Below are 9,125 nucleotides of genomic sequence, written 5' to 3' on the forward strand. Positions count from 1 at the left end.
CCCTCAAACAACGCAGGTATAAGCTTGACAAACCTTGAAATGAGCTTGAGACGTTTCTCCATTTCCATCTCTTCCATTTGAACTACCGGTTGTGGTGCCGGTTGGGATGTCAGTTGCAGAACATTGGCAACTGTAGCCCATAATGCATCTTGCAATAGTGTGGTTTGGGCTTGCCCCATCAAGCCTTCACCCGTCTTAACATTGCCCCTTCTAGTGGGGACACCCCTAGGTGGAACCAAGTCCCGAAGAAGCGTATCCTCATCAACTTGCTCCACGGGATTGAGCTAGAACTTTCCCACATCACCCCTCGATGGCCTATCACCCTTTGGCCTAAGACGATCTTGTCGTGGTGGCATGACGCTAAAAATGAGGAAACATGTAACGACCCGAACTCAGGGGTTCGAATCGCTAATCGGGTCCTTGCCCAAACTCGAGGTCATCTAAGGGCATTAAGGTCCTTTCCAACGTCAATGCATCATTCCACGCCTTACATGCAGTACACCATCACATCATTATTTAAAAAGGGTTACAGGGATTAGATGGACTGAGTTGCGTCGATCGACTGACAGCCATGTGTCGGTCGATCGAAACGATGATAAAAATCCCACGGTCTCAGCTTCTCCCCAAAATGGGTTGTCAGACGGTTGACAATTCCGTGTCAGCAGGCTGAAAAGGAAGTTCCGGTCGGCTGATAGTGCCATTCAGCCAGCCGAAACAATTAATTGTGATGGCCCAAGTTTTACAAACCCGGTGCAACAATGAGTGACCCGAAACTGATCCAAAACTAACTTGAAACTGACCCGATAACAGATCCCAGATGCGAAATCGAAAGAGAAGGGGTCTCTAGAAATGAATATCATCTCTAAAACGCCAAAGCAACTTCCCATGAAGCCACAAAACTCAAATGAAAATAAAAGCGGAAGCTAGGTTTTTAAAACCGGATAAAGTGAATCCCAAGGGTAAAATGGTCTTTTTAAACTAAAATGGGTGCTGTCATGCACATTATTGGGAAGACGATGAAAAATTAATAAAGTTAGACTCAAGAATCGCTTGAGTCGGAGTCCGGATAAAAGAGATATGAAATCTCGAAGTTTTAAAGAAAAACTGAAATTTTAAATGTGCCTAGGGGCATCAGCGATCGATCACAGAAGTCTGCAAAGGATCGCAGAGGTTTGTGAAGGATCAAAAAGTGCTCTACGAACGATCGCCAAGTCGGCGATCGATCGCTGTTTGCAGAGCTGCACCAGAAATTTTGCGAAAACGCGTGTTTTTCGAAGCTAAAACCAAATCTTAAATTTCAACATGAAATGTCAAAATGCCCTTAAGTGCATATTTTGCAAAAATGATCTCAAACTTGAAACAAAAAACATCAATTGCATAAAAATAAGTTGTTTGGCCCTTGGCCTCATTACATATGCATCAAACGAGTCTCAAATAGTGTATTTAAGTATAATTTACATATCCCAAATGAAAACTACAAGTTTTGCATTACAATACCAAAAAAAAGTTAAACATGCTAACACTTGCATGTATGCAAAAATACACAAAAGGTATTCCGATGTAACCAAGCCAAACTAGGGATGTTATGCATCCCAAAACAAGGTCTCCTTACCTGAAAAAGTCCCAAACAACTACAGTAAGTAAACAAGTTACTCGTAGGAAGAAGAGCATGCGTATACCTTAAAGTTTCAAATGTTATGCAAGTTTAATATAGACCAACACAAGGGATCATTCCTCCTAACGTCTAAGTTGCAAGGTGAACTAAGGGATCATCCCAAGCTACATTAAGTAATTGAAATGAAATGCACAATGCACAAGTATACAATGCACAAGTATACTAAACCATATTGAAGCCTCAAGTACCAACTCAAAAGCTATAAGTAATCATTGATTAATAACTTGGAATTGAATGCGAAATCAAGTAGTGGAATATCTTAAACATGGAATCCCGGAATTTAACCAAGCCGTTTAGTGATTTCGGGTTACTAGCCCGCAAGGAACAACCGAGTGTGCACTCTATGGAGAGAACTCATATCTCCCGCACTAAAGCCAAACTTTAGCCGTCAAATGAACAATGCTCCATGTCTTTCCAAAATCAAGAATAAACACAAAACTTATACTCAAATAAATAATGCATGAAACCACATTCTATGCATGTAACGACCCACTCCACCACATGGTATGATACTGTCCGCTTTGGGCCTGAGCCCGCATGGTTTTGCTCTTGGGTTTCACCCCAAAAGGCCTTATACCAATTGGAGTGACACACCTACATATAAGCACTTCACTTTTCCCTCTCCCAGGCGATGTGGGACTTGTGCACCCGTAGCTCGCCAGTGTGGTAGCCTGACAGTGTCTTTCGCACCCGCCCACGGCACACCTGCCTACAGGGTCATCACAATCCACCCCCCTTGGAGGCCCGACGTCCCCGTTGGCACATTTCCGGCTGGGTCAGGCTCTGATACCATTTGTAACGACCCACTCCACCACATGGTATGATACTGTCCGCTTTGGGCCTGAGCCCGCACGGTTTTGCTCTTGAGCTTCACCCCAAAAGACCTCATACCAATTGGAGTGACACACCTACATATAAGCACTTCACCTTTCCCTTTCCCAGGCGATGTGGGACTTGTGCACCCGTAGCTCGCCAGTGTGGTAGCCTGACAGTGTCTCTCGCACCCGCCCACAAGGTCATCACACTGTGGGCGGGTGTGCCGTGGGCAGGTGCGAGAGACACTGTCAGGCTACCACACTGGCGAGCTACGGGTGCATAAGTCCCACATCGCCTGGGAGAGGGAAAGGTGAAGTGCTTATATGTAGGTGTGTCACTCCAATTGGTATGAGGCTTTTTGGGGTGAAACCTAAGAGCAAAATCGTGCGGGCTCAGGCCCAAAGCGGACAGTATCATACCATGTGGTGGAGTGGGTCGTTACAAATGGTATTAGAGCCTGACCCAGCCGGAAGTGTGCCGATGGGGACGTCGGGCCTCCAAGGGGGGTGGATTGTGATGACCTTGTGAGCGGGTGTGTCGTGGGCGGGTGCGAGAGACACTGTCAGGCTACCACACTGGCGAGCTACGGGTGCATAGTCCACATCGCCTGGGTAGAGGAAAGGTGAAGTGCTTATATGTAAGTGTGTCACTTCTAATTGGTATGAGGCCTTTTGGGGTGAAGCCCAAGAGCAAAACCGTGTGGGCTCAGGCCCAAAGCGGACAATATCATACCATGTGGTGGAGTAGGTCGTTACAATGTATAAATAGGGTGAAACCACACAAACCATGTCCTAGGGTTTCATGTTTACAATGACATTTAAAATGTCAAATCTTTAATGTGCGATTTGCTACACAAAACAATGGCATACAAAATGTCAAATCTTCAATGTGCTATTTGCTACACAGAACAATGGTATCATATGTCATGCTAAATCAATTCACCATCATAGGAAGCCATAGATACTAAATCCACAATAACTTAGTAATAAGCTTGCAAGGTAAACATAAGTAGTATTCCACAAGAGTTCATTATCACAACACTTATGAAATCTCTAGAATTTAGTAATCAACTAAATTGACAATACACCTTATACAAGATATATATAAATACTACACAGGCTTGAATCATCAAAACCTAAGTCAAGTATATAGAATCAACATCTAAATGTAATCTTACAACATAACAAGTATGTATACAATATATAGGAAACCCCAAAACAATTAAGACATACTACAACCCCTACCTCACTAGAGGATTGTTCCTCTAGAATCCAAGGCAAACGAACTCAAAATGAAAAACCAGGCAAATATTTTCTAAATCAAGAAGAAAGGAAGATTTGATCTTCAAAGTGGAAGACCAAATTCCTCAAGGAAGGGGGTCGAATTTTAGAAATGGCAACTAGGGTTTCTAGTTTTTCTCAAACTGCTCACTAGAGGATTGTTCCTCTAGAATGCAAGCCAAACAACATCAAAATGAAAAACTGTAAAAAGTTGTTTTTGATATAGAAGGGGGGAAGATATGATATTCAAGGTGGAAAGTTAAATTCCTTAGGGAAGGGGGCCAAAATCCGAAAATGGTGGAAGAGGTTACAAGGCCCTTCAATGGTGGTTCAAGTGAGGAAGACAATTATCACTTCTTTTCCCACTAACCAAATGGCCTTGATAGCTAAACACACACATACCAACACCATCTCTCTCTCTCATACACACATCCACTTGTCATAATCCTAGGGCTCCCCACAAGGCTTAATCTCAAGCCTAAACTTGTCACTAATCTAAGCCAACAAGTGTAACAACCAATAGTCTACAAGTGGGTAAATCTACACCCTTTACTTGTCACCATCCAAGACACCCTCACAACAACATCCCAAGCTAACAAGTGTTCCAATCCAAGGCCAACAAGTGGGTGAACCTACACCTAACACTTGTCACCTAAACAAGCTTCCAAGTCTCACCACCGAGAGGATGACAAGTGGCCCCAAGGAAAAGTGACATTTGTCACTAATTCCCAAAAATTGCAAAGAGGTCCATCCTCTAAATATCCCATGGAATATTTGCATAAAAGTCCCTAAGATGAAAAAAAAATACATAAAACACCCCGTAAAACAAAAATATTTCCGAAGAAACTATGCATCCATACCCCTACGAAATGGAAATAAATGAGTATGCTTTACAATAAAATTAAGACATACGCGGGCAATAAAATACAATATAATGCAATGCACATAGTGTCGGAAATCGTTTCCGAGCACCGAAGCCTACCTCGGGTGTAACAAAACCCTAAGGCAATGCGGAAAATAATAAATCAAACAATTAAAAAAAAATGAATGACGGAAAATCGGAGAAGGAAAAAGAAGACACGGTCTTCACACTAATCTAGGAACCCAACTCCTTGTCTGCGCATAAAATGCACTGTCGGTTGGCTGGCATATACCACCAGCAGGCCGATAGGCCCTGAAAGATGCTTAATTCTGTAGGTTTTGGTGTCTAAGACCTCGTATACAACCAAGTTCATTTGTGAGTCAACTATAGTGTAAACCTGTCTCGATAACATTCATAATAGTCTAAAATTTGCATAAGAAGCTGGTATATGGTTCAACTATCAAATGATACAAAAGAATTCGAATTCGCTTAATCATCCTTTATGCTTTACATTTAATCACATGAATCTATTCCATTATATATGTATATGTCTCAAAACAGATTTATACATGCCCAAAACAATAAAGTTACATTGTCAAGGTCACAATTATAAAGCTATTACATAATGTCTACCAAGGCTTCACTAAATACATTTTCTAACACAAAATGGCAATTGAAAATCCTTCTAGTCCTATCTATGTTTGTGGAGGATCAACATCCACCAACTTTTTACCGTGACCTGAAAAATGTAGAGGAGTGAGCATAACGGCTAAGTAAAGAATGCTTAAGTGGCATCCCCTCAAATAAGATAAGTGATCACATGCTTTACAAATAATGAATAGGAAAAAAAACAAGGGATCAATCAAGGGGTTCATATACAACACTTCCATTTTCAAATAAGCATCATACCATCTAATGCAAGACAATGCATAAAATGCCCCATGTAACCCTACGTCACACCCACGTTTTCACATGTTCACACATCATATCCACACCTTCGCATATCCACACATCAGTTCCACACATTCGCATATCCACATATATATCCTTCAACCCACATAATTCTCATTTGCTCATGAACACCACTATTCCATGCATATGGAAATGCTTCAATTTCAATCATCTAAAATTCATCATGCTTTCATTATACAATAGACTTTTCTATAACTACAAAAAAAGAAGAAGATTAATTCACATTCATAGCATGCTTTAAACACTAAAGTATAATTTAGCATGTGAGTAAACATCACAATAATCATATAAAGAAAAATATCCGATCTTTCACATAGCAAGTTAGAAACATTTTCTTTGCATTTTATACTCAAGATAACATATAACCCCGTGGAACACAACAATTTGGCAAAGCTTAAACATGAACCGAACCCTAGAATCAAATAATAGAAATAGACATCAAATTTGCACATTAGAGATGGGGAAAAACATCCAACCAACTACCGTATTCAAGGAATATGACAATTAAACAACTTTAACTTGATTTAAAGCAATAGCCCCAATATTTGCCCAAATCCCGAAATCCAAAGGTGCTCCAAATCGAACTTTGCTCCGATCAAATCAAAGCTCTCGTCTATCGTCGTACTTGTTAACTTTGCCTTCAGAGGCAAAGTCAAATTCTCAAAAGAAGGGTGTTGATCTAGCCTTGAATGGAGAAAGAAAAAAAAAAGAAAAAGAAAAGAGAAATTGTAGAGAGGGAGGAAGAAGTCACGTAAAAGGAAAGGAAATGGTCAGAAATGACCATGTGGTCATTTGTAATGACCAAAACCAATGGCGGGTCCCATGGGCCAAAATATCTCCCTTTGTCATTACACACACACACACACACTAAACGCATTACAACCACATATCCAAACATATAGCCATATAAATATGAATCAATAAATATGTATGAAATGCAACGGCCGCTAAAAAAAATCCCTATGCACAAAAACCCAGTTGCGGGTCCCACCCAGGACTTCCCGGCCTAAAAAACTGAAAAATGCCGAAATGGCCAACAATGCATTTCTAAGAGTCTTTAACTTGAAGAAATGCTCCGAACAGCTCTCAGGACTCACACGGCACACCCCACGGTGCCTAACACGTAAAACGAGACGATGAATAAATAAATTCAAAAAAATAAAAAAATTACGAAATGTTACAATCTTCCCAACTTACTAGGATTTTATCTCCGAAATCAAGCCACCTTACAAGTGAAGGATGAAAGGATACCAAAATGGAGTACATCTCCAAGTATGCCACACAACACACTACACCTCAAATCCCAATCTAAAGAATCCCACGTCTGGCGTCACTTACAACCATGTGCTTGTGACCACAGTCACATGCAATCTTGCCCCCAAAACAGCTAACCGAATGCAAAGGCACACATTATACCAAATGAAACTCTCTACCGCCACTTACCACAAATAAGGGTATCCTCCACACCTTAAGGGTATCAACCACTAAGCACACAAGGCACAAGTCCCCGATAAAACTCCGTGACTTCACCGAGTCATAACCATTACGATCGCCTTCTATCCAACCTGAACATACCACTAGTCAATACTGAATCTGCAAACGACAACTCCAGCCAATCCACACGAATATATGCATCCCAAAAGGAATCAATCAATCCAAATCACCACAACACTCAACCACCTGCCCCACATATGAGATCAAGGAAAACACTCACGACCCAATATATAAAATCACATCAGAATAATCCTCATAAGACATTTCACCAAGCTATTGGATCCCATACAAAGTAAGCTTAACCAGCAGCGCCTCACACCATCCGCGCTAAACACCCTAAGGCTCATAAGAACAATGATTACCAAACCGCTTAATAAACCAACATACGAGCTCAACTCACAGTCCCAAGGATACTCTTAAAACCATTTCTGACAACTACTGTCCTCAATAGCTATATCATAGCTAAACACCCACGGCTGTAACCGAGAAAATCATCCAACCTGTCAAATGTACGATTAGGTCCTCGGGAAAACAACCATTTAGCATAGCTCAAGGATCAACTAATCCAACAACTGAAACTAATTGGGCACGTAGTCCCGTACCAAGTACACCACCATCCACGACAAGTCATCTGAACATGTACAAAGAATACCATCAATCCCAAGTGAGGCTCACTCTAACATAGAACTGTACAACCCTACATATGCAACGCACAACACTGTACTCTGATTGTCACTAATCACACTAAAATCAATGATCATTAACCTTTAATCCGACATTATGTTAAGGAAAGACTCACTTAGATAAATGGTTGGCCAGGCTATTCCTATCGTCAATCCGACCTCAATACCAACGTCCTTCTTGTCCTCAGGTCTAATCCTCAAGCATACGTACATACCAATCTCTATGTCTAACTCTAGATATATGTTTCACGATACACGGTCTATCCATCCTCGACCCACGAGTCACCTCACAGCTACTAGATACCACCGCTAACACTAAGACTCTAAGAAAACATACATACCGGTAAACAAGTCACGTCTCATGCCTTATCGATCATAACCTCATAAAATGGGTCCCCTAAAACTAAGGACCTCACCTCCTACCGTGGAGGCAAGTTGAACAATCCAGATCAAACCCTCACTCGGGGTCCTTAACAAAAGAGAAAACTCTATAAAGTTCTTCTGCTCGCTGACACACACAACTCCTATGTAGAGATACGAAACTTGTTAGAGTGTTTCTCAATTTCATTATAGTGATTTATTTGAGGTGGAGAAATCTTTGTTCAATGTGGAGAGATCTTTATTCGAGGTGGAGCTGTAGAGGAGCGTGTGAAGACCAATTTCGAACCAAGGTGGAGATTGTTGGGTTTGTGGGTCAAAATTGTCTATCAAAATTAATTTCCTTTTTCATTTTGGAATATTGAAATTAATTTCCCTTTTTTTTTTTTTTTTTTTTTTTTTTTTTTCCGTTTTGGAATGTTGAAATTTGTTAAGGAAATTGTGTCTCATAAAGTTCATATTTTAGAGTTGGGATTGATATGGTAACTCCTTATAGGCAAGTTGGGGAATACTTGTCCAACAAGGATTTGGGTTTGAAGACTCTATAAATAGATATGGGTATGAGAAGAGTAAATTGTAGAGAGAAAAAGAGAGTTGAGATTGTGAGACAGAGAGAGAGAATAGTGTGTAATTAAGTTTTTGAAGTAAAGTTAGTCGTTCTTCACCCATGGACTAGGCAATTTGCCAAACCACATAAATCTCATTTTTTATTCGTGTGTGATTTTTTATCTGTTATATTTGTCAATTGTGTGTGTGAAACCTTAATAACTGGTATCAGAGCCATGGCGGCAACTATTACAGATGGAAAATATGTGGTCGAGAAGTTTGATGGAAGAAAGAACTTCAGTCTTTGGCAAGTTCGAATGCGGGATTTACTGATCCTGCGCGGTTTAGAAAACGCCTTGGGTAAGCAACCAGAAAAGATGGAAGATGCAGATTGGGTGACGATCAACTTGACGGCAATG

The sequence above is a fragment of the Cornus florida genome, unplaced genomic scaffold (genome assembly GCF_030987335.1).
Source record: "Cornus florida cultivar Cherokee Brave unplaced genomic scaffold, ASM3098733v1 CherokeeBrave_3.0.0_Hap2_Chr11, whole genome shotgun sequence".
In the NCBI taxonomy this organism is placed as follows: domain Eukaryota; kingdom Viridiplantae; phylum Streptophyta; class Magnoliopsida; order Cornales; family Cornaceae; genus Cornus; species Cornus florida.